Source organism: Onychomys torridus, chromosome 19 (genome assembly GCF_903995425.1).
Source record: "Onychomys torridus chromosome 19, mOncTor1.1, whole genome shotgun sequence".
NCBI classification, from domain to species: domain Eukaryota; kingdom Metazoa; phylum Chordata; class Mammalia; order Rodentia; family Cricetidae; genus Onychomys; species Onychomys torridus.
In genome coordinates, this window is record NC_050461.1 from 22,396,231 (window position 1) to 22,423,237 (window position 27,007).

The 27,007-nt window shown below is 35.8% G+C and overlaps 1 long non-coding RNA gene across 1 annotated transcript; it reads right to left on the reverse strand.

Annotated features, from left to right (window-relative positions):
• Positions 1-243: 243 nt before the first annotated feature.
• Positions 244-25,804, reverse strand: LOC118570278. The gene is made up of 4 exons (XR_004943173.1): positions 25,780-25,804; positions 5,776-5,814; positions 2,105-2,143; positions 244-282 (listed from the first exon to the last, which is right to left on the reverse strand). It is a non-coding gene; the product is annotated as an uncharacterized LOC118570278 (long non-coding RNA).
• Between the last annotated feature and the right edge of the window lie 1,203 nt (positions 25,805-27,007).

Sequence of the window (27,007 nt, forward strand, 5' to 3'; positions counted from 1 at the left end):
TTGCGATAAATGTCACTTCCATCATTACTTGGAGTTACCCAACTCTGCACTTCTTTCCTGACATGAAAATGGCTAGTTTCTCTTTGAAATATAAGTGCTTCACCTTATGGTCATTCTTCAGGCCCGTGTTAAAAATCTTTTACCTTTAATTATTGTTCTTGGGAGGCTCTCAGTTTAATTTTTTAAGTAGTATCTACATTATTGGAGGAGTTAGTTGTTTTTTGAATTTAATTATAAACTTACTTTTTTGCTTCTTTGGGGAAGGTATATCATCAGTTACTTCTAGAGGAGAAAAATTTAAAAGTTTAAGTACTAATATGTGCAGAGATACATATGATGTACACAGTGTACGTCTTCTATACATGAACACAGTATTTTAGTGGCAGAAAATACCCTTCTTACACACCTGGGGTTTTTATTTAGATTCAATTCAACTTTCCTCATAAAAATGAACACCTAGGTAAAGAAACATGCTCTTGGCAACTGTATAAACAGGAAGCCTGGCACTTTTGGTTGGGGTGCTAATGGATGGGGATGAACTGGCTTGCATTCACTTCTTAAGATGTGGTCTTTGATGCTCAGTTATAAAAATTGTAAAGGCAGTATCTACATAAATAATTCTGACACAAGGTCAATCATTCTTATATACTGGAGAGTTTGCAGTTTTTTTTCAGTATTTCAAAACATTATGTAGACTCTTTTAACCAATAATTACTCTAGTGCACTATGGGAAAGCAGAATTCTTCCTTTCTGGGTTTTGCTGTTTTTTAGTTGAGTCGTTACTTACTTATCTTTTGCGGTCTCCACTTTATCACAATTGCTCCATTCTGCTCTTGTATGCAATTCAGATCTAGTTTTTAATACATGGTGATGGTATGTGGTGCTTGTCTTATTTCACTTAACACAATGACTTTCAGATCCTTCCATTTTGCTACAGGTAGCAGCTTATGGGTTTTTGTTTGTTTGTTTGTTTTTGCTAAATAATAACCCATTGTGTACATGTGCCACAATTCTTGTACTTCTCACTCATAAACAGGCATGTGGATTCACTCTGTGCTATAGCTATGCAAATAGTGCTGTAATGAATATGTAAGTACAGGTATCATTTTGTGATAATAATGATTTGTTTCCTTTGAATATATATTTAATAGTAGAATTGATAGATGATGTATTAGGTCTATTTTTAGTTTTAAAAGGAATGCTTGTATCATAAATTGCTAAATCAATTGTCATTCTCACCAATTATAAAAATGACAATTGATACATTTTCCAGTAACACACTTTAATACAAGATAAAACCCAAAATTTGTTTTGCAAGACATGGGTATCCATTTATCTTACTGTGTCTTTTTTCAAAGCAATGCTTTTTACATTTTAAATGAAGTCCAGGACCTGTTGTGGAACATATATTTCATAGCAAGAAGAAATCTTGGACAACTTTTACTATTCACAGAATACAAGCAGAACATAAAATGAGTGTGTTGTAGCAGATCCAAAGTCAGAAGCTAGGAGCTCTTGAGCAAAAAGCAATGACAAAAATTGACCAAGCTAGTTCCAATTCTCACTTTCCGGAAAGAGACATTTGGAAATGTTTGATTTAGATTAGACATTTGGAGGTAGCAAGTTTTTCTGAGTGCATGTACTACGTGTGTGTGTGTGTGTGTGTGTGTGTGTGTGTGTGTGTGTGTGTCTTTTCTAGTTCCTATCTTCCCTCCTTTACTTCTTTGTTTTTTTCCCCCTTTATGAGAAGGCTGTTGTTACAGGTGACTTTTTTCTTAATTAGTAGCAGTTCTTGACAAAATAATAGGTTTGCACTCAATGAAGTGATAATTTTGTTATCATTAAACATGATAATCTTAAAGAATGTTTCTGCAGATTATACAATAAATGTATATGATTATTACATTTAAATAATGCCCATCTACTCTTCCTCAATATTCAAGGAAATGAATACTTGATAAAAATATGGAACTATTAAAAAATAAATCTATCACATAGATGTTAATAATTATAATAAGAGATCAAAAACATTAAACTAAAACACACAGACAATAAAAAGCAAAACATTGCATCCTTAGAAAATGTGGAAATGGAACTGACTCACCTTTGTCTTTCTTTAAAGCTGGTGTGTCTTTGGAATCTTCTAGAATACAGAAATAAAAGTAAATCACATTCTAAATGCTTTTTGTTGTTCAAGGGAAAATGCTCTATTTAAGGTTTTTTTGTGAGTTGTAGGTCGCTAATCTAAATGCAGCATCTAAATCAAGTATTCTGACTTGGGAAATGGGTTTAAAGGGGGAAGCACTGAGCTGCTCCAAAGCAGAGAGACAAAGCACAGGACACATCTCATCAAAGTACAGTATGTATCACCTCAAAGCACAGGACACATCTCATCAAAGTACAGTATGTATCACCTCAAAGTACAGGACACATCACATCAAAGTACAGGATGTATATCACACTAAAGTAAGGGACACATCATATCAAAATGTTTCTAAGCAATGAAGTAAATAGTTAAGAGAAGAAAAAGACAACTTATAAAATGAGATAAAATATTTGTAAACCATATAGATGATAGAAGATTAATATATACAATAAGTAAGTCATATGCCTAGAGAGGAAAAGATAGCCCAATTATAAATATCCATAAAAGGCATACACATTGTCAAAAGATACATAGAAATATGGTCAATAACTATGTCACAGTTCACAGACCCAGAGAGGCTAGGTAACAAGGAGGGCTCAAAGGGGGAAACTTGGATCTCTGTGGGAAGGGAAAATAGAAGAGATTTCCTGGGTGGACTGGGGACATATGGGTTGGGAACATGAGGGATCAGGTGGGGGGAGAGTACAAAATAAATAAATAAATAAATAAATAAATATTAAATATATATTATAAAAATAAAATAATTAAATGAATATATAAGCATGATGAGACACATGTTTTAAAAAATGAATTGTCATAGAAATAATGTAATAATCATTCTAAGACATCACATGTCAAAATGATGATTATCAAATAATGTCATATAAAGCAAGTATTAAGAGGAAAAGCTTTTTTACTTTCTTGGTTGGGAATTAAATTGGTCTGGTCACCAGAGAAAAATTATGGAGTTTTTCAAAACCATAAAACAATGGATCTGTTATATAATATTCAGCAACCCCACCTGGGGGTTCATGTTCAGGACATGTTCAGGCTCATCATGCATATGAATTTTTCTAAGACAATGCCTGGAGAGATGGTTCAGTAGATAAAGAGCTTGCAAGTATGAGAGCCTGGGTTTGGATATCCAGAATAAACATAACATGTGGTGGTGCAGATCTATCATCCTAGCCCTGGGGATGAGGAAACAGGAGGATCTCTGAAGCTTGCTGACATTCCCAAATCAATGAGCATCAGAGTCAGTAAGAAATCATACCTGAGAAGCTAACATGAAGAGTTAAGTAGGAAAACACCTCTCATAGACATGTAGCTTCAGCATACATATGCATGCACCTGCAAGAATCTATCCATTCATATGTGCACACAAAAACACATGTACAACCATAGCACATGTACACACACACACACACAATTCTCTAAGATAACAGATTTTAATGTAAAATTCTTACTACAAAAGTTAATTGAATCAATCAGTATGTTAATCAGCTTAATGATCATAATTATATCTTGATCCATATGTATATTAAACCATCAGCCTGTACAACTTAAAATGTACAATTTTTCTTTACCAATTATACCTCAATGAAACTAGAGAAAATTTGAACTGAAATTCAAAGACATAAACAGAACTCAGTTATATTTTGAAAATTACTATGTCTTTTATACATTCTGACTTGCAGGCACATATGGAATAGAGTGGAAGAAAGTTTCAATCAGAGACAACACTAACACAGTTACTGGAATCGTCATTTGATTTTCACTGACATTTTTATTACTTATAAGTGTTTTATTTACTCAAAGTTACATGCCACATTTTAACTAACAAATGGGAAAGGGGTAAGATAGGTCAGAATTTGAATTTTGTCTAATAGAAAAACAATGTGACCTCCAAGGAGAAACATTATTATAATAAAGCAATACAATGGAAAACAAAGCAAAATTACTAGCACCATTTTATAGTTTGTAATTAAAGGGTGGATTGACCTGTTCTAAAGTTTATTATATTGTCTTAGCTCATTTTAATACTGATGAAATGGACATAATCTTAACCTGACTGATGAACAGCAATAAATAAAGGAAATCTACAAATGGTGAGATGATATTTGGAATAAGATAGTGTGAATCTTTTTGAAAATGATGCCAGACTATCTAAATGAGGAAAAATAACTGATATTTTAAAAGAATTTGTATATGTATTCAAAATTTCTGCACAAAAGCAAAGTGGTACAAGGTCCTCATCCACAGAAACATACATAAGAGTTTGTAGGTTATAGCATATTCAACCACTAATTCCAAGACATTCATGCTCAGGAGCATGAATAAAAATTCTCAGGACTAATAAAAATAGGTAGAATAAATCTCAACTATATTCTTCACACATATTTTAATTATGTGTATATTGTGTCTGTGTACAAGTGTGTACATATGAGTACAGTGTCTATAAATTTCCATACGTTATTCCTTAGAATAGTATTAAGTGACTCTTTTTAATCTTAAGGAGAGTTTGAAGATTCCAGAGAGCTTCTGTTTATATAGATAATATATCTGTTAGTAATTATGTTTGGAAAATAAAGCAAACATTTAAAAATACACTTTGAAAGAATCTCAAGCATATATTCTCTTAGAGCAATGACACATTCCTGTTTTGACATTCCCTGTAGGTCTCTAAAGCAGGGTCATCAGAAGAAGAGAGTGGAAAAGGTTATAGGAGATGGATGATAATATAAAAGGTTTTTTTTCTTTTCTCAATATGTATATGTGTACATATATGTGCATGTGTGTGAGTATGTTTGTGTGTATCTGTGTGTGTATATGTATGTGTGTGTGTATATGTATGTGTGTGTGTATATGTATGTGTGTGTATGGGTCTGTGTATGTATGTATGTACGTGTGTGTGTATATGTATGTGTGTGTATGTGTGTGCGTATTTGTGTGTATATGTATGTATGTACGTGTATGTATGTATGTGTGTGTGTATGTATGTGTGTATGTATCTGTATGTGTGTGTATGTATGAATGTGTGTGTATGTATGTGTGTGTGAGTGTATGTGTATGTGTATGTATGTGTGTGTATGTATGTATGTGTGTATGTATGTATGTGTGTATGTATCTGTATGTGTGTGTATGTATGTATGTGTGTGTGTATGTATGTGTGTGTGTGTGTGTGTGTGTGTGTGTGTGTGTGTGTGTGTGTGTGTGTGTGTTCTGAGTCCTATCCTCCCTTCCTTACTTCCTTGTTTTCTCTTTATGAGAGGGCTTTTATGATAGGTGACTTTTTTCTTAATTAAGAGTAATTCTTGATGAAATAATAGGTTTGTCCTACTTGGTAAAATTATCTTTAAACTCGATAGTTTTTAAAGAATATTTCTGCAGATTAATCAATGAATGCACCTGGTAATTACTGTTAAATAATGTCCAGCTAGTTTTTTTCAGTATATCAGGAAATGCATAGTTCATAAAAATACAGTATTATTAAAAAATAATTCTACCACATAAATGTTGCCTAGAAATTCCAATAATTGTACAAAGAAGTTAAAAACATTAAACTAAAACAAACAAGCAATGCAACTTTGAGAGAAAATGTGTAAATGGGCAAAAGGTAACAAGCTCACCTTTGTCTTTCTTTGAAGCTGATGCATCTTTGGAAACTTCTAAAGAACCAAAATGAAAAGTAAATCAGTCTACAGGCTTTTTGTTGTTTGAAGAAAAACACACTATTTAAAGATTTTAGCAGTTACAGGTCGCTAATCCTAAATGCATCTTAGTTCAAGCATTTTGACTTGGGAATTGGGTGTAGAGGTGTAGCACAGAGCTGCTTCTAAAGCAGAGGGACAAAGGACAGGACACATCATATCAAAATGTTCTAAGCAACAAAGCAAACAATTCCAACTTAAATGAGATAAAATATATGCAAATCATATAGGTAATAGGTGATTACAAACAAGTAAGTCATATGCCAGGAGAGAAAAAAATAGCCCATTTAAAAAATCCATAAAATATATGCACATGGTAAATAGTAACATACAAATGTTGTCAATCTCACTAATTTTTATGGAAATGAATTAAAAATCATTATAAGTAATCTGGGCAGTGGTGGGCATGCCTTTGATCCCAGCACTCCAGAGGCAGAGGCAGGCAAATAGATGTCTGTGAGTTTGAGTCCAGCCTGGTCTACAGAGCGAGGTCCAGGACAAGCATCAAATCTACATAGAAAAACCCTGTTTTGTAAACACTCCCACCCAAAAAATCATTATAAGACATCACATCGCATGTCAGAATGACCATTATCAAGTAATGTCAAATAATAACAAGTATTTAGAGAAAAAGAAACATGACAATTTGTGTTTGGATGCTCTAAATCAAGATAAAAATCAGGTGTGGTGGTGTACATCTGTACTTCTGGCCCTGGGGATTTGGAAGCAGGAGGATCTCTGGAGCTTGCTGACATTCCCAAAACAATGAACATCAGGGTCAGTAAAGATCCTGCCTCAAAAGCCAAGGTGGGTTGTGGTGATGTTGATTTCCCCCAAAATATTGTGTACCCTAATAAACTTTATGTGGGGTCAGAGAACAGAACAGTCACTAGATACAGAGGCTAGAAAATGGTGGCACTCACGTCTTTAATCCTAGCATTTCAGAGGCAGAAATCCATCTGGATCTCTCTGAGTTCAAGACCACATTGGAAACAACCAGGCATGGTGACACACGCCTTTATTCCCAGGAAGTGATGGCAGAAAGCAGAAAGGTATTTAAGACATGAGGACCAGGAGCTAGAGCTGGTTAAGCTTTTAGGCTTTTGAGCAACAGTTAAGCTGAGTTTCATTCCAGATGAGGACAAAGAGGTTTCCAGTCTGAAGAAATAGAATCAGCTGAGAAACTGGCAAGGTGAGGTGGCTATGGCTTATTCTGTTTCTCTGATCATTCAGCATTCACTCTAATACCTGGCCACGAGTTTTGTTTTTTGTTTTTTGTTTTTTTTTAATTAGTAAGTCCATCTAAGATTTGTGCTACAGTGGGGGGCTATGGAAGAGAACACCTGAAATGGACCTGTAACTTCAACATGCATGTGCACATACTTGCCCATACACATGTATACACACAAAAAAATGACACACTAACACACACACACACAATCCTCTAAGACAACGGACTGTAATGTAAAGTTATTACTACAAATGTTAACTGAGACAATTAATATGCTAATTAGCTTAGGCATCATAATTATATCTTGATGCATGTGTGTATTAAACCTTCACGTTGTACACCTCCAAATGTACAATTTGTCTTTACCATTATACCTCAATGAAACTAGAGAAAAAGTGACATGCAACTTTAATTAAACCTCAATTGTATTTTGAAAATGACTTTGTCTTCTATACATTCTGACTGGCAGGCACATATGGAATTGTGCAGATGTAATTTTAAATCAGAAAACACTAATATAATATACTTGAGCAATCTTGATTTTCACTGTACTCTTTTAGTACTTGTTATTGTTTTATTTATTCAGAATTTGCATATTTTAACTAATAAGTGGAAAAGAGGTAAGATAGGTCAGTATTTGAATTTTCTCTAATAGAAAAGAAATGTGACCTTCAAAGAGAACGACTATTGTGTACAAGAACAAAACGGAAAACAAGATTACTGGCATAATTTTTATAGTTTGTAATTAAAGCTTGAATTGACATGTTTTAAAATTTATTTAAATATTGGCTTAGCTCATTAAATACTGATGATATGGCCATAATCTTAACCTGACCAACAGCTATAAATAAAGGAAATCTATAAGTGATGACATGATGATTGGAGGTAACATAGTATGTATCTTTGAAAATGATGCCAGACGCTCTCAGTGAAGGAAAAGATCTTCTTCCTTTAAGCATTATTATACTTACAAAATTTCTGAACAAACTCAAAAGGGTATAAGGTCCTCATCGACAGAAACATACATAACAGTTTGTAGGTTATAACGTACCAAAAATTAAAACACTTAATTCTCAGAAGCAGTTCCATCCCCCAGGATAAGCATAAATGAGTGGAAGAAAACTAACTATATGTTAAAAACCCATTTTTATTATTTTTCACTATGTGTCTGCGTGTCTGCAGTACAGTGTGCCTCTAGTAAGTGGTGCTCAACCTTCCTAATGCTGTGACCCTTTAATACAGTTCCTTGTGTTGTGGTGACCCCCAACCATAAAATTATTTTTGTTGCTACTTCATAACTGTAGTTTTGCTACTGTTATGAATAGTAATGTAAATATCTGATATTCAGGATGGTCTCAGACAATCCCTGTGGAAGGGTCCTTCAGCTCACAATGGGGTCATGATCCACAGGTTGAGAACCACTGCTCTAGAGCATAGCAGATCTCCTGAGCCGGAATTATAAGTGTTTGTGGGTTGTCTTCCAGATATGGTGCTGGAAACCGAATTCTGGTCCTCTGCAAGAGCATTAACTACGCTTTAACTGCTAAGTCATCCCACCAGCCCCCAAACCCCTCTCTCAAACTGGACACTGTTCAGAGAGTGAGAAACCGTGGCACACTCAATCCTAAATGACAGGTCTTCATCAAACCCCTCTCCTCACAACTCAGGGAACTATGTGGAAGAGGAGGTGGATAAATTAGAAAAGCCAGTGTGGATGGGAGACATCAAGGAAACAGTGAGTTCCAGACACACCAGGATAGACACACATACAAACTCACAGAATGTGGCTGCATATATAGGGCCTGCACAGGTCTGGGTCAGATGGGGTCTCATCACTGAAAAGAAAGTGGCCATGAGCCACAATTCTGAACTCAGTATCTCTCTCCAGTTAATGACCACTCACAGATGAAAAAACATTTTCTCCAATGGAGTCTCACTGGGTATGGAAACCACACAGGACCTATACCCAGCACAAGATAGCCAACACAATGGTATTTTGGGAGTTTGTCTCATAATGTTTTGTTTATTTTATTTTATTTTTTTTACCTTTTTCGTTTTTTTTTTTTTTTTTTTTTTGGTTTATTTGAGACAGAGTTTCTCTGTGTAGCTTTGTGCCTTTCCTGGAACTCACTTGGTAGCCCAGGCTGGCCTTGAACTCACAGAGATCCGCCTGGCTCTACCTCCCAAGTGCTGGGATTAAAGGCGTGCGCCACCACCGCCTATTATAATTTCTGACTTTGTGTGTGTGTGTGTGTGTGTGTGTGTGTGTTTTCCTGTATATGTGGGGTTTTTTTTGTGCTCTGTATTTTACTTTGTTTTCTTTTTGTTTGTTTGCCTTTTTCATTTTGGTTTGCTTGTTTTTCTGTTGGACTGTTTGTTTTCCTAGGGAGGGAGAGAAAGAAGATGTGATGCAGAGAATTTAGGGTGAAACAAAGGAGGGGAAACTGTGATGAGAATATGCTGTATAAAATATGTATTTTCAATAAAAAATTTAAAATAACAGAAAGAAATTCAGATCTGCTTCCTGAGTAAAACCTAAGTCATGATGGAGGCAGATAGCATAGGTTCTGTGAGGCTGATGAAGGAGACAAACTGAAGGCCCTATATGTTGGCAGTTAGGAGATTGCATACTTTATACACATATAATATACTTGTATATACTCTCCATATATTATCTGTACAAAGTGTTTGGTAAACAGACTTGTATGTAGTATGAGTTCAAGTTTTGGTGAATATTTACTAGTCATAAAGAAATAGGCAGTCTAGCATCAGTGCCAGTGGGACCTAGTGGGGATAATTATAAAGCTCTCAAATTTTAAAGAGACAATTTTGTTTTGGTCCCATTAGTTTTATATTCTTTAGAATAGTGATTCTCAGAGAGGTTTTTTTTTTTTTTTTCAATCTTAAGGGAAGATTGAGAACTCCAAAGAACTTTTGTTTATATAGATACTATATCTATTGGTAATTGATGTTTGGAAATTAGAGCAATCATTTAATAATTCATTTTGAAAGAATCCCAAGCATCTATTCTCTTAGTGCAATGATTGCAATGATGCATTCATGTATCTTTAGGTCTCTGGAGAATTCCAATGTACATTTATCAGAATAAGGGAGTGGAAAATGTTATAGGGAATGGATGCTAGAAAGGATTTTATTTTAGTCAATATGTCAGTGTGTGTGTGTGTGTGTGTGTGTGTGTGTGTGTGTGTATGCATGTTCATGTGTCTCAGCAAGCAAGTACATGTTGCAGGTTAAAGGACTACCTCGACTACCTCAGGTTTCTCTCCAACTTTATCTGGGACAGAATCTCTTGTTGACTGCTGTGTATGCCAGCCAGGTTATCTGGTACATGAACTGACTCTGATCCATGTCTTGCCATGGGAAATTTAGTACACAAAAACATGCTACCAAGTCCAGCTTTTATGTGTGTGCTGGGGATCCAAGCTTAGTTCCTCCATGCTTGCCCAAAAAAGGCTTGAGTTATATGTCCCTTGAAAGTTAGGTGATTCCTAAGATCTGCTGAGCACACATTGAGAAATGCTACTTCAAATACCAAACTAGATTTCTATATAATAGCTAATATATTATAAAAATAGATGATGTAATACATCATGTCAAAAGAAAGGGGACTATTTAAAAATAGGTACGATAAATTCCATCAATCCAAAGTGTTTTAAAAATAAAATAGCCAAGTAAGTATTAGTTCTTAACTGAAGACATGACTATATATAAATGTAATTATAAACAAAATTATGCAGAATATCAACAATAAACAGACAACATAAAACTGGACTGTTCAAAGTAAGAATTACTACATTTGGATGTATTTTTGACTTACGTATTTTACGAAAAAGCCATAGAGGTGGTAGTTCTTATGTCAACTTGATATAAGCTAAAGTCATTTGAGAGGAGGGAACCTCCATTGAGAAAACTACTCCAAATATATCTGGCTGTCGGCAGGCCTATAGAGAATTTTATTAACTAGCTATTGATAGGGGAAAGCTGAGCCCATTGTGGGCTGGTGGTCCAGGGATCTACAAAAACAGGCTGAGCAAGCTAGTAAGCAGGAACAAGCCAGTAAGCAGCACTACTCCATGATCTCTACATCGGCTCCTGCCTTTAGGTTCTGGCCTTGTTTGAGTTCCCATCCTGACTTTCTTCAAGGATAGATTATGACGTGCAAGTATAAGCCAAATAAACCCTACCTTCCCCAACTTGCTTTTGGTCATGTTATTTTATCATTTCAATAATAAGCCTGACTAAAACAGCCATTAATATTCAATATCAATTATTGCCAATTAACTAATGCAAATTTCACATTGGAAGCCATATTTTAAATTAACTTGAAATATAATAAAAGTGAAATCTACATTGTTCAGGAGAGTTGTCAGTTTCAAACTCTGTTAAAACAACTCCTGAGTGTGCAAATGGATTAACTAGGAACTTGTATTCACAGTATTCTCTTAGGTTATTTAAAGTTCAGATTTTCATCCTAAAGATGAGACTTACCATGTGGATATTTCTGCATTATAGGTATGTTTAGAATACTAAAACTAAAACTCTTTGTAGAGTTTATTTTTTTAATTTACTCATTAAAAATACCTTTTCAGTAACATCAAAAGAACTATAATTTTTTTTGGCTAGGCCAGGTATTCAACATATATGTTTTCATGGAAACTGAAAAATACACCTAAGAAATATATAGAAAATCTCAACTTCTTAAAAGGTAACTGAGAAACAATGAAGACTGAAAAGCAACTTTGCTGAAGTAACTTAGAAAAGAGAGGCTTGAGGCCATTTAAATGTCTACAGCCTCACTCTTCCCATCAACTTATTCTAAGTATTTATAGGAACCACCTCATTGACGATAGCTGTCAAGAAATCACAAGAACTTGGGTAGTCAGAGATAATGGCAATTCTTAAAAAGAATATAACGATGGGACAAATTACGGTAAAGTTTACATCTATATCTTGGAGTTTCTATATCCTTTTGCTAAATAAAGAACATCAATTTTAATCAATGTTCGCTGAAAAGTTACTGAATTTGTCTTACATTAACGACCTAGTCGTTGTAAGATTCTTTTGGGAAACAATCTGGGTAGACATGAAAAGGAAGAATGACCCAAACTAGGAAGTCATTCTGTCATTCAACAGTGAACGCAATGACTCAGGTAATAAACAGTAAGAAACAACATTATTTGATGAGGGAACTCGATGGGAGAGAAGACACAATGATGAGCTAAAACTCTGAGCTCTGTGTCTACGTGAAGAGGAAGCAAGACTCAGTGTTATAGGAGAAATTTCTTGGAGACTTGGAGAAATGGAAAGACTGAAAAAGGATGGCATTATAGAAAAAGTCACATATATCTATGAAGTTGAAAGTAGACTTCAGAATACTGATCAAGTGTAGACAGCGGGGTTAATAGTAACAGTAGGTGATTCTAACGATGAAGAGGAAAGAACACTAAGACTGGAATTTAATCTCTAGAGCATTGGTTCTCAACCTTCCTAATTCTGTGACTCTTTATTCCTCCTGTTGTGGTGACTCCCAACCACAAAACCATAAACTACTTCATATCTATAATTTTTCTACTGTTATGAAATGTAAATATCTGTGTTTTCTGAGGATCTCAGGTGACCCATTTGAAAGGGTCATTCAATCCCTCAATGGATCATGAACCCCAGGTTGAGGACCATTTCTTTGGGGGAAATTACTAAGGAAATAGGTTGGCTTGAAACAATGTGATTCTGTGGAAGCCAAGAAGGAAAAACATTTCTAAAAATGTGGTGGATCCACAGCATGTAGTGCTTCAGAAAGGTTAGACATGGCCGTTGAGCTCTATAACTGCAAATTCTGAAATGAAATTTAAATGAGGTATTGAGGGAAGTGTGGGGTGAGTGGATTCAGATGTGGGAAGTTAAAACTGATGGGATGGTAAGGGATCAATGAGAGATGATAGATGTCAGAAGTATGACTACATGAAAGCTCCAGGAAGCAGACTTGGCAATGGGAATGGAGCAGAAGAGCAGGTATACTTCTGCATGGGCATAGGGGAGGGCACCCCTTAGAGAAGTAGTTCTCAACCTCCATAATGCATGACCCCTAATACAATCCCTCATGTGGTGGTGACCCCAATGATAAAGTTATTTTCATTGCTACTTCATAATTCTCATTTTGCTACTGGTATGCATCATATTGTAAGTCTGTTTTCCAATGGTCTTGGGTGACCCCTGTGAAAGAGTTGTTTGACCCTAGAAGGGGTTGTGACCCACAAGATGAGAGCTTCTGCCTTAGAGTGAAAACAGAACATGCCTGACTGATGGTCAAAATGAGGACCTGCACATACAGGTCAAATTAAAGGGGGATTTTTTTTTTTTTAGTTTGTTTGTAAATGTTTAAGGTAGTGTCATAGAGCCCAGACTGGCCTCAAGATCACTATGTAACTAAGGCTGAGGATATGCTCTGATCCTTTAGCCTCCACTTTCCAAATAATGGGGTTACAGGAATAATCTACCATGCCCTGCTTTCAGGAAGAAGTTTGAATGATCATTTCCTGATTTGAGACACAGTGGGGGTGATGGCATTGTAGGACGAGGAAGATTAAGACACTGTAACCTGGAGAGATGACACATGCTGAGGAACTCATAGTGATAGCATAGATTGTTAACTTGTCTTCCCTATTTTAAGTCAGCCATCTGTAGTGAGGACCAAAGTACCACAAGGATAACTTAAAGAATGAGAAAGTTGAATTTTGGCTCCTGGTTTCAGAGTTTTCCATCCATTATGCCTCAGCCTTATCATTCTGGGCTTGATTAAGTTAGAGCATCAGAGTAGTATGAGCATATGAGTATTATGGTAGACAGGAGCCAATAAAAGAAAAGGACATTTGTGCTATCTGGGTCTCTCATTTTCTCCCTTTATTCCCTGTGCACATCTAGTCCACAACATGATGCCATCAACATCTGGAACACATCTTCCCTGCCTGTCTCATCCTCTCTAACTGAAACCACAGAAACACCCAGACACATGCTTTACTAATCGCTAGACACCTACTAATTTGGACAAATTGGCAATCAAGATTAGCCATGGCACATTTTTAAAGTATGTAATTTTCCTCTGTGATGTTCAGACATCTCTTCATGTTCTTAGCAAACACAATAAATAAATAAAATCTAGCTAAATAATGCATGCATTTTGTACCCACACAGTTGCTGCATCTTTTCTCTGCTAGCAATCTGTCTGGATAGCTGCAGTTCCAAGAGATACTCATTATTAAACATCTGGAAACCTCAGGCACAAACACAAAGGAAATTCAGCCTGGAGTTTTGTATTCCTCCCCACTCCTGTCGTTTAATTAAATTCAACACATTGCTTTGTATTTTTAGGGCAATCCAATGTTTCAAATTATTTTTCAACTGACTTTCTGAATTGTGCATAAACAGGTTAATAGAATCTTATATTCTATGAGTTTATATTTTCCCAAGAAATCCAATGCATCCACCATGATTCAAAGCGAGAGTTGGCAGGTAGTTTATTTTTAGCCCTCAGGTAAGAGAGGCTCCTCTTATACATTAAATTATTCAAAATGATCATGAGATTTAAAGAAAATTAACTGCAACACTGAACAATAGGCACAGCATTCTTGACTTGGCTCCAGGGAATAATAAAGTATGCAGAGACAGCTCACATTTGGAAATTTGCACACATCAAACAGTGAAGCCAAGGGTGTTGAATAAACGTATGTAGTCCTTTCAGAGTATCCATGCTGTCACTCTTAGAGTGAGATGATTGTCTTGAGGGCACTGTCAGAATAACTTAACGTCACCATAAACGAATGAGGCCACATTGCTGTGACCCAAAGACTAATAAGGAACAGTGGCAAACATCTAACCAAATGCACCTAACATAGAATTTTTCAGGGTCAGCAAAGAGGAGAGAGGTATTCAGAATGATATGCATGCAACAGGTACACTGAAGACTTCAGTCAAAATGACTGTTCCATTGCTAACTTCTGGAACGAAGTGAATTCAGTTACAGTTGCTCCAAAAGTTGAGATCGTTTTCAAATCTAACCTGAAAGGCAGGAAACATACATTCTTCCTAGTAATTCACTTGATAATTTTACTCGTGTTGATACCAAAATGGAATCTGCCCCTAGCTGGAGAAGAAGCAGGTTTACATGAATGGTCACTACCACAGTCCTTATTATCACCAACTACCCATGTAACTAAATGATCAGTGATCATCATTATGTACCAAACACTATTTATATACCTTACTATTTTATGTTAGTTGATCTTCCCAAATTTTGTAGAATAAATATCATTGAAATTCAAATTTTTAACGTAACTTCAGAAATATGAAGTAATTTTATAGAAGTCCCAAAATATTAAGTAATTTTTCCAAATACATATAGCTTTTATATGAATATTTCTGATGTTGAGGCCCCCAGTATCAGCAGCCACACTGTCCTAAGAAACAATTTATAGAAATTTGATGTTAATTTCCTTATATAAAAATTTTTGATATCATGATATTTCAACATTCTGTTCCAATAATTACCCCATCAATTATTGAAATTTAGGATTCTATAATCAGCTATTCTATCTTTTTACTTATATAATAAGCTCATAAAATAGTATGAAGATAAGACAGATGATGATTCTCCTCTTAATTAAAAAAAGTACTTGTTACTACTGCTCAACTAATATCAGATGTGGGGAAAAATAAAAATTTTCCGACATTAATAGTTCTGGTGATATGCTCAATTGCATACCCGAGAGCTCATATACTAAACAAACAACACAAAAGAAAAGACTCCCATTTTGTTGAAGTTCTGAGCTCAAAGTAGGGCGAAAGACCTCAGCTGATAAGAGGTGGATTCTTGTGTTGTGAAGGATATACAAGAGTCTGTTCAAGTTAAAACTCACAAATTAAGCTTCAGCTTCAGGGTACCGTGTGGAGGCTGGGGTGTTTTGTTAAGATAGAATAGGGCAAGGAAATAAAAAGAAAAAAACTAACAGTAACACAGAAATTAAATCTTCTTCATCTCTTTCAAGAAAATGGTAAAATAGACACCAAAACGCATGCATTAAAAAAAAAAAAATTAAATGGGTCCACAAACACCCTTGGATGTAAACAATGGCTAAAACTCACAGTGAATCAAATCTGTGAAGGTGGAATTCGGGCAAACAATCAGGATTGTGAGAGAGTGGAGAATAGAAACTCCCAAAAGGTGAGCTGATATCTTCCTGAGTGAATCACACTGACTTGAGATCATCTGCCGAAGTGGGCAGGCTTTGCCCACTTCAAAAGTAAGAAAACAAAAAGGACCACCTTGGGCACTGAAACCACAGGAGCAAGCAGGTACCCTTGACTTCTGGGGACCCACCAGCTGTAGCTCATTTTCATGATGAGAATTCACCAAAGGTAAGAAACTCCTGAGCTTGTAATAAAAGTGTGGAAGGTAGGACAATTGAGACAAACAGGAAAAATGGGAGGAAACTGTCATTTTTAAAATGTATTTTTCCTGTGAGATTTTAGTTTATTTTCACAATGACCTTACAGCACACAAGCTTGGATTTTAGCACAAAATACTTTGTAATATTCGATCATGTAGCTGGACCTCAGGTGATGTAGCCACTCCACTGTTGAGGGCATGTGGGTTATTTCCAGTTTGGCCAATTATTAAGCTAGTTCTATAAATATTCATGCACAGCCTTTTGTGTGAACATGAGTTTTCATTCCTTTCACCCTCCAGGGAGGAAACGGTGGGGTGTTAATGTAAACCTGATGTTTATAAAAAATACTAAAGCAGTATCTATGATGTCAGGACCATTTTCATTCCCAATAGCAATTATAAAAGTTCTGGTGGCTAAAAACCCTGTCCTCATTTATTTTTTAGTGTTTTAAAATTTTCACTGATTCCAGAGCATGTGAAGTGTTACATACAAGTGGATAAATCTGTATTGTATTAATATCTAGTGATGTTAAATAATTTTTATACTTAATGTTTACTTATACATACTCTTTGGCAGTTACTATTGAAGTATTTTATTTTGAATTTCTTAAAATTAATTATTAATTATTGTGTCACATGTAATAAATATTAATTTCCTGTGACAATCTTACATATATATACAAACTCATATATATATTATATTATATTATATATATTCATATATATTTACAATTTCAAGATTGGTCTTGAAATTACTATATAGGAGAGGATAACCTTGAACTTCTGGTTCTCCTACCTCTATCTCCTAAGTGCTGCAATTACAAGCATATACTACCTACCACAAAATGTTTATGTAGTATTGGGGATTGGACCATGGGTTTCTGCTCATTGAGCATTATACCAAATTGCTCCCCAGCCCTGAATCACATACTACTAAAAAACACAAATTCTTTTTCAAATATGTGTTTCTCTTATATATTTAGTCATTTACATTCCCCAGGGTACTGAAGTGAACCTATCATAGAGCAAAGATGTTGTAGAATATTATTTTAAAATGTGTTACTTTTGTTTATGTTGCATTTGTTTAACTCTGTGAAGCTCTATTACTGTGCCTGTCTAAAACACAAGCTGGTCTGATAAAGAACTGAATGGCCAATAACAAGGCAGGAGAAAGGATAGGTAGGGCCAGCAAACAGAAAGAATACATAGAAGAAGAAATCTGGAAGGAGAAAGCAAGAAGTAGCCAGAGAAGGAGGAGGATATCAGGTGCCAGCTACACAGCAAACTAAGGAGTAAGAGTAAGAATTACAGAAGTAAGAGAATCGGAAAAGCCTAGAGGCAAATGCTAGATGGGATAATTTACATTAAGGAAAGCTAGCAAGAAAGAAGCCAAGCTAAGGCTGGGCATTTATAATTAAGAATAATCCTCTGTATGTGATTTATCTGGGTACTAGTTGGTGGGCCCCAAAAGAGTAAAAACAACAAACAACACAAAGGCAGAGAGAAATGATAGCCTCAAAGAAAGAGAGAACATTTAAATTGGCCACAGAATTCTCCTATCCTAACCGTAGACTAGAAATGCAATGGAATAATAGATTGAAACTTCCCTCAACATGCAAGTGGAGACACAACTTACATTGCTTTGTGCTCAATGACAACAGGCTTTTGGGCTGCAAATGGTAGAATTCATCTGCAATCCCATCACTTGCGAAGCTGGTAGTGAAGGCTCACTAGCCAGAGTTGATCCTGGACTAATAGCCATACTTGTCTCATTCTGTACCCCATCTCCACTACCCTAACCATATAAACGGCTAATTATGGGATGACCAAGAATAATTGCTGTTAAAGGAAGGCTGAGTGCGCTCCCAGATGACTTTGCTGAAGGTAGTTCTGAAGATGCCACTGGAAGGCAGACACATTAAAAAGTTGGAAGCAGTTAAACTGGCATAAATATAGACATATATTGACTCAAATAGAATATAGATTAAATTAATATGTTAGGGTTTCTGAGGACTGCAAGTTCAGAACACAATTAGCATATAAATGACTTGATGTGATTGGATTTGTATGTTTTAAGAGATTGTTAAGGGAAATAAGGGAGACCTCTTCCATAGTGGTATGGGATTCAAAATAGAAGATATTTAAAAAGGAAAAAAAAAATAAGATTTGAAATTAGAGAAGACTTTTATTTTGAAAACAGCGTAAGTTAGAACGTCCTTTAAATTAGGATAACTATGTAAAAGAGTGAATTATGACTATACAGAAACACATGGGAACCTAAGAATCATAATATTAAGCAGAAATCTCAGAATGCAACCTCTGACCTGTAGCATGTTTTCCATGTTCACAAACACATACAAAGTTATAAGGATGATATACAACTTGAAATGGGAAAAATAAGCCAGGGAGCTCAAAAATGAAGTTCTGATAGTCCTTGTCTCTGACAAAATTCAAGGAATGTAGTAAAGTGGAAACCATGTTGCTGGCGGCAGCATATGCTTTATACATGCCATATTTTCCATAATGAAGTAGATTTAAATACAGAACCACTCCAATTATTTATATCTGTTTGCAAACTTGATCAAGAAGACATAAAACTCAAATCATTATAATCAGAAGCAAGAACAAGAACTGTAATATGACTCGACAGCAGTAAAAAGGATATCAAGTAATATAAAAATGAGTGCATGATAAATCAGATAAAGTGAAATTATTCTTCATGCTTTCTTGTTTTGTATTTTGAAACACAGTTTCTCTGTGTAGCCATAGCTGTCCTAGAACTTGCCCTGTAGATCAGGCTGTGTTGTAGCCCACTAGGTTTCCTAATGGCTGTACCCAGCAGGACTGCGTAAGAGGTTGATTGGACCACGGGCCTGGGTTCCAGTTGTTTATAAGGGTCTAACTAGCAAGGGGGAGGTCTTTTACTCCACGCCTTGGCATTGTTATAAATAGAGCTTTGTAATAAAGTTCTGGGCCGGTGGACAAGAAACCTGACCCACCCGAGTCTACCCTGTGTTTCTCTCTGTTTTCTCTCCCCTCTCTATCTCTAACAAAGTCACTTATCACTAATTCCTCATGAGTTCCTGTGTAAATAATGGTAGGGGCTGGTCCCCCACAAGGCTCCAACTCAGATATCCACCTGCCTCTGCCTCCCAAATGCTGGGATTAAAGGCATGTGCCACCACCAACCAGCAAAATTCTTTTTTAATTGACAGTTGTGCTGGAGCTTTTTGTAACATAAAATATTTTTCTCTTTTCTACTTTTAAAAAACTATAACAAATAATTTTATTATAGTGTTAGTGAATATGTACATTGTATTGCTATATATAAAATAAGGCATGGTTTTTAAAAAGAAAAAATTTAAAACATTTTAAAGATGAACGTTTCTTGGAAAGGTATAATACTGATTAAGAAAATTACACTGTCTCAGTATCCCTTTCTCATATAATCCCTCCTCTCTTTTGCCAATTGGACTCCTGGAACTCCACCTGGGGCTCGGTTGTGGATCTCTGCATCTGCTTCCATCAGTCACTGGATGAGAGTTCTATCATGACAGTTAGGGTATTCGGCCATCCTATCTCCAGAGTAGGTCAGCTCAGGCACCTTCTCAACCATTGTCAGTAGTCTACAGTGGAGGTATCTTTGTGGTTTTCTGGGGACCTCTCTAGCACTCTGCTTCTTCCTATTCTCATGTGGTCTTCGTTTATCATGGTATCTCCTTCCTTGTTCTCCCACTCTGTTCCTGATCCAGTTGGGATTTCCCAGTCCCCTAAGCTCTATTTCCTCTGACCCTTGCCCTCCATTACACCACTCACGTCCAGTTTCCTCATGTATATCTCATCCATTTCTCTGTTGTTGGGTGATCTCTGTGTCTTTCTTAGGGTCCTCTTTTCTAGGTAGTCTCCCTGGAGTTGTGAATTACAGTCTGGTTATCCTTTGCTTTATATCTAGTATCCACTTATTAGTGAGTACATACCATGTTTGTATTTCTGAGTCTGTGTCACCTCACTCAGAATGAATTTTTCTAGATTCATCCATTTGCCTGAAAACCTCATGATGTCATTGTTTTTCTCTGCTGAGTAGTACTCCATTGTGTATATGTACCACATTTTATTTAACCATTCTTCAGTTGAAGAGCATATAGGTTGTTTCCAGGTTCTGGCTATTACCAATAATCCTGCTATGAACATAGTTGAGCATGTGTTCTTGTGGTTATGATTGAGCATTCCTTGGGTATATGCCCAAGAGTGGTATAGCTGGGTCTTGAGGGAGGTTGATTCCCAATTTTCTAAGGAAGTGCCATATTGATTTCCAAAGTGGCTGTACAAGCTTGCATTCCCACCAGCAGTGGAGGAGAGTTCCCCTTGCTCCACATCCTTTCCAGCATAAGTTGTCTTCAGTGCTTTTGACCTTAGCCATTCTGATGGGTGTAAGATGGTATTTCAGAGTCATTTTGATTTTCATTTCCTTGATGATTAAGGATGTTGAGCAATTCCTTAAATGTCTTTCAGCCATTTGAGCTTCTTCTGTTGAGAATTCTCTGTTTAGGTTTATAGCCCATTTTTAAATTTGACTGTTGGTTATTTTGATGTCTAATTTCTTGAGTTCTTTATATATTCTGGATATCAGCCCTCTGTCAGAGGTGGGGTTGGTAAAGATCTCCCATTCTGTAGGCTGTCATTTTGTCTTATTGACTATGTCTTTGCCCTACAACATCTTCTCAGTTTCAAGAGGTCCCATTTACTAATTGTTTGTCTCAGTGTTTATGGAACACACATGACCTGTGAACCAATAGCTGGGGAGCCCCCATGGAACTGGACCAGGCCCTCTGGATAAGTGAGACAGTTGATTAGCTTGAACTGTTCAGGAGGCCTCCAGGTAGTGGGAGCCAGGACCTGTCCTTGGTGCATAAGCTGACTTTCTGGAACCTAGGGCCTATGCTGAGACACTTTTCTCAGCCTTGTTGTAGGGAGGAGGGGACTGGACCTGACTCAACTGAATCTACCAGACTGGACTGACTTCTCAGGGGAGACCTTGCCTCGGAGTAGGTAGGAATGGGGGGTGGATTAGGGAGTAAGCTTGAGGGGTTTGAGGAGGTAGGACAGGGGAATCCGTGGCTGATATGTAAAATTAAATTAATTATAAAATATAAAAAAGAAAACATTAAAAAAAGAAAATTAGACTGCACAGCTTCATAATAAGTATATATTAAGATGATAACAATATATTAACAACACACAGAATGCTTGCAAATTAAAACTCCTGTCTCGGATTATACCACTGGTTAAGTCTATACAACATTTTAAAGAATTTTTTGATAGTCTTCCAAAAACACAAAAGGGGGGCATGTATAGTTCATTCTATAAGGCAGTCTCACTCTGAAATCAAACCCAGACCAACAATACCTTAACAACAAAAAATAAACTATGGGCCACTGTCCTCTTATAAATCAGGATGAAAAACTCTTAATAGCAAACTGAAACTATCAATGTAAAAAATCCATACAACAATCAAGCGAGGTGTACTCTAGAAGTGCAAGATTTGTTTAGCATCTAAAACTCGTTTACTGTATTATACCATTGCTATGCCAATAGATACAGAAAATGCTGTTTGCCAAAATCCAATACCCTCACTTCATGACTGAAAAACAAACCAAGGATGAATAGAATGGAGTTTTTTTTCAACTTGTTAAAGAGTTAAAAATAAACAACAAAAACAAAGAAAAATAATCTCTCTAAAATCTTCATTTGCTTATTCCTTTTCTACATTTTTAACTTGTGAAGGATTATTTTAGGAATGAGAAGGACCTGCTTTTCCTTTTGATCTAAAAAATGTCCTAATCTCACTGACTGAAATGATATAAAGTCAGTCATACTTTAAATTGTATGTTGACAGAACCAAGGATGACTCACTCCTGCCTCCCCAACATTTTTTACAGACCAGGGGGAGAGATTTAATAGCTACTTAATTCTTACAATGCCATTTATTTCTTGTTTGGACTTTGGCCACATTTAAAATGAATTCAACATATATTGGCAAGAATCTCACCATTCCATTCAGTAGAATTAATTAGACAGTACATCAAGGGTTTTTGCTACAACTGCATCTTAATAAGATTGTTATGTTTTCTTTGGAGCACAAGAAATGTGACTGGCATGTGTTGTACAGTGGTAAAACTAATTCAGTTCTTTAAAAGTTAAAAGGCTGATATATTTCCATTAATTAATTGCAAGGTAATTTTCTCAGCAGCTTAATTAATCTCTTATAGCATTAATTAATTTTAGAAGTGAACTAACTCTTAATATCTTTCAGGATAGATTTTTTTATCACTTCAGTAAAGACTATAAATCCATTCATTAAAAAACAGGTCTAAGAATGGTAACAACATAATGCAAAGGGTATGTTTTCTGTGCTTAAGAACATAAGAATATTAGTTTTTTGTGAGTGAATCAATTAAATCAGTAATAGTAAAACTATTGTTTGAAAAATGCCATATTCCCTCACTCATAAATTAAATTCACCTTGGGATAGTCTGGATTTCTGGAGCTATATAAATTATAATGTAGGAATGTACATAAAATTATTAACAATTTCATCAATGCCAAATACTATGTATTTATTATAGTTGATTATATTAAGAAGAAATGTTTAATAGATAACCATTTCAGAGTTGGATTTTCATACTTTCTTATTGAACCCAGGGCCTTGCACTTGCTAGGTGAGTGCTCTACCAGGCCTACATTTACCAGAGTTATAAATTAAGAGAAAAGGCATTAACACTTATACTGGTGAAATCCTTATTTAATTATATCTAAATCTCATTTAACACTTTATGCTTATTTTTAGGATAATGTGGAACTACTGACACCTACATGATCCATCCTACTCTAATATGGAAGAAAATTACTTACCTAACACATTTTATAAGAAAAGTTTATACCCTTCACAAAAAGCTAAACCACAGAACAAATGCTGTTTAATCCCTCATCCTGTTTGAAGCATGGAACATTCCACTCTGCAGTGGTTCCTGCATTGTTCCCTCCCTCCACATCTCTGCTGTCCTATCAGTGGAAGCCCTGATGTGTGAGAACACAGGCCACAGAGATGTCATCAGGCATCCACCCCATGTGAGCACTATGATGCAGCTTGTGTTTGTTCTCAATCTAGGCCTTTCTGAGCTGACAGTAGTTCTTCCCATGCCTTCAGCACCATGGACAGTCCTGGTAACCATTGAAACACAACAGGGGGAAAAATGACCTCATCTGTTAATTTAGTTAGAGGACCTGGTCCAGCCAGCGGACAAGAAATGCAGGTAATTATTTCAAACACAACTATTTCTTAAACATCCCTTATCAATAGGAAAGTAAATGATGATAAGTGTAAGGTATTACACTCGAAACAACACCACCCCTACTCCTTCTAACACATTAAATAACACCAAGAAGGTGGAGGGATACAATGGCCATTGTTTGTTACAAGCTACATTTAGTGTACTATACTTTATACATTTTCCACTTTTATCTTTTTCCAGCCTTCCATACTCTAACCATTCTTCATGGTACTACTTCCTCCATGGAGTCTGCTCCTGTGATCCTTAGCTTTAGGGAACATAAAGAAAGAATGCAGAATAGTGTAGCTTCCTAGGGCTCTTCTGCAGGCTCAGCTATAAATCTTGTCCTTACATCCATGAGATAATTCATTAAACTTATAAGTCTCATTTTTAAATTACTAGAGACTATATGAGGTTTTATTACTTTCAAATAACTTTTGAATTGGGATTTGGCAAGTTAGAGTACTTAATTATTATTTCAATGTTCTCTTTTGTACTCAGCTAATGGATAAATAATAAATATTTAGATCTGATCAGTCCATGTAACAGCCATTAACTACACAGTGTGTGGGGAATTGAAATGTGGGTATTACAAATATAAATGTGTTATAAATATAAAAACCACAAACAACTTTAAATTTGCATTTAAAAAGCTGTGAACATATGCTTATTACATATTTTAAAATGATATATGTATGTATTGGATTAAAGATAATACCAAAATAATTTCACCTACTCTTTAAAAAACTTGTTATATATCTATCAAAATAAAAATTATACATATAGCTGCAGTGTACTCATTTTATGATCATTCTAATTTTCAATGATTTGTTTTTCTTAAATCTAGAAACATGGGAAAGAATAAACAAGATCATTTCAATGAATTCTAGAAATTTTACAAGTTTGTTTAGAGTAGGTTCACGGATATTTAGGATGCCTAGAAAACTCAATGTGTTTATTATATTCAGTTGAACAGGGAGGCAGGGTTATTGCATACAAATAAACAAAGAGTCTGAGCTATTATATTAGCTGAACAGGCAGGAAGGCTTGGCTAATCCCAGTAGAAGCAGTCTCTATAGAGGAGCAATCTTTAGGCCACAAATTTTCCAGGGTGGGGGAGAACCTACGGTGGAAATTTTCTGCATACACTGTCAACATACACATGACTGACATTCATCCAGGACTTCACTAGTTTCCAACAGATGAATGAGTAGACCAGTGGGTTATTAGAAAGCAGGACTGAACTGGAGGAAGTGCCTTACTGAGGTGTAACCTTCAGAAGTACACCTTGCCCATGGTCCTGTCTCTCCCCTTTGCTGTGGATATCGCTCTGTGTAAATAAAGTTCTGATTGGCCAGTGGCCAGGCAGGAAGTATAGCCGGGACAAGGAAGAGGAGAAGGCTGGGAAGTAGAAGGCTGGAGAGACACCGCCAGCCGCCGCCATGAAAAGCAACATGTAAAGACACTGGTAAGCCACAAGCCATGTGGCAAAGTATAGACTAACAGAAATGGGTTAATTTAAGATAGAAGAAGCAGATAACAAGAAGCCTGCCACGGCCATACAGTTTCTAAACAATGTAAATCTCTGTGTGCTTTCTTGGTTGGGTCTGAGCGACTGTGGGGCTGGCAGGTAAGAGAGATTTGTCCTAACTGGGCCAGGCAGGAAAACTCCAACTACACCCCTTCTCTGTATCTCAACTGCCCCTGAGGAAAGTCACCTCTTAAACAGCTTGTTTCCACTGCCACATACCCCACCTCATCTCAGGCCCAAAGCGATGGAGTGCTGACCACAGACTGACCCCTCTGGAATGTTTCCTTCTTTAGATTATTTTTCCTAATTATATACCACAGTCACATACATGTACCAAAATGAATTTATTGCTAACACAAACAGTACTTACTTGGTATTTTTGCAGATCTTTCTGCTGAAAAGAGAATATACATTTTGTTTTACTAAGATAATAAAGCAGGTGATTTGTAGCATGTGTCAGTGGACTATGTAAGTGTACCTAATATCTTTGGGTCCCTTCCATACTGATTAAAAATTATTGAACAAATATAGCTTTCCATTGCCTGTGAACATATTTCTTTGAATAACAAACACATTCTCTTTTATAGATGAAGATGTGTATGCTATCAAAAATAGCCATTCTTCATCTCAACTGTCAAGCAATTTAATTTGTTTTAACAATCTTACTAAAATCAGCAGGATTATTTTAGCTCAACTGTAATTATAGATAACATGAATAAAATTACTTTGCATGATGCAGTTTATGTACACTTTACAATTTCTAAACTACATAAAGTATATTGAGAATTATTTCCCTTTCAATGATGAATAAAGGCAAGTAACTGCCAATTACATTAAGAAACTAATGACTCTGTAAATGCATCATACAAATTGGATTTTTTCTTTTTTCTTTTCAGTGAGTGATAATTATTTGAAGAAGTGCATCTCATTAACAGTATGTTTACAACATAAAATACACAGTGAGGTGATTATTCAAAATACCAGACAATAGGCTATTTTCTTAGAAACAGAGTTGGGTCATATCTGCCTTCTTCTACCATTTATTAAATTTAAATGGCCAGGCTTCAAAATATACTTTCAATGGAATCTGCATTACATTGACATACTTTGGGACCTGTAGAGTTTCTCCTGTAGATTTAAGAATTACAAATTTACAAAAATAAAATTTTAAAATAAAACAATTTGAATTTGGAGACTGTGTTTTGGGGATTGCTGTAGCTGGATGCCTTAAACAGAAAATCACAAGCCTAAACAACTTAAAATTCTTCACTAATAATTCTACTTTAAAAATACTAGCATGATTAAGGAGATAGAACCTACAAAGGACCCAAGTGGAAACCAAGATACAATGAACTATCCTTTAAATGAAGGAACAAGTGATGTTTTCCAACTCATGATGACCTGGTATGTTTTGAGAATTAACAGAATGCCATGGTACTGTCTGAATTACCAATAAGTACATGGCAAAAATGTATCTAGAAACACCCTGCCTTTTGAACGTACATGCTACAACAAGCACCAAAGAGACCTGATGGAAACTAGGATTTGCCTTCCTCTCTGTGAAGATCTGTGTGTTTATGACAAAGAAAAATGATTGG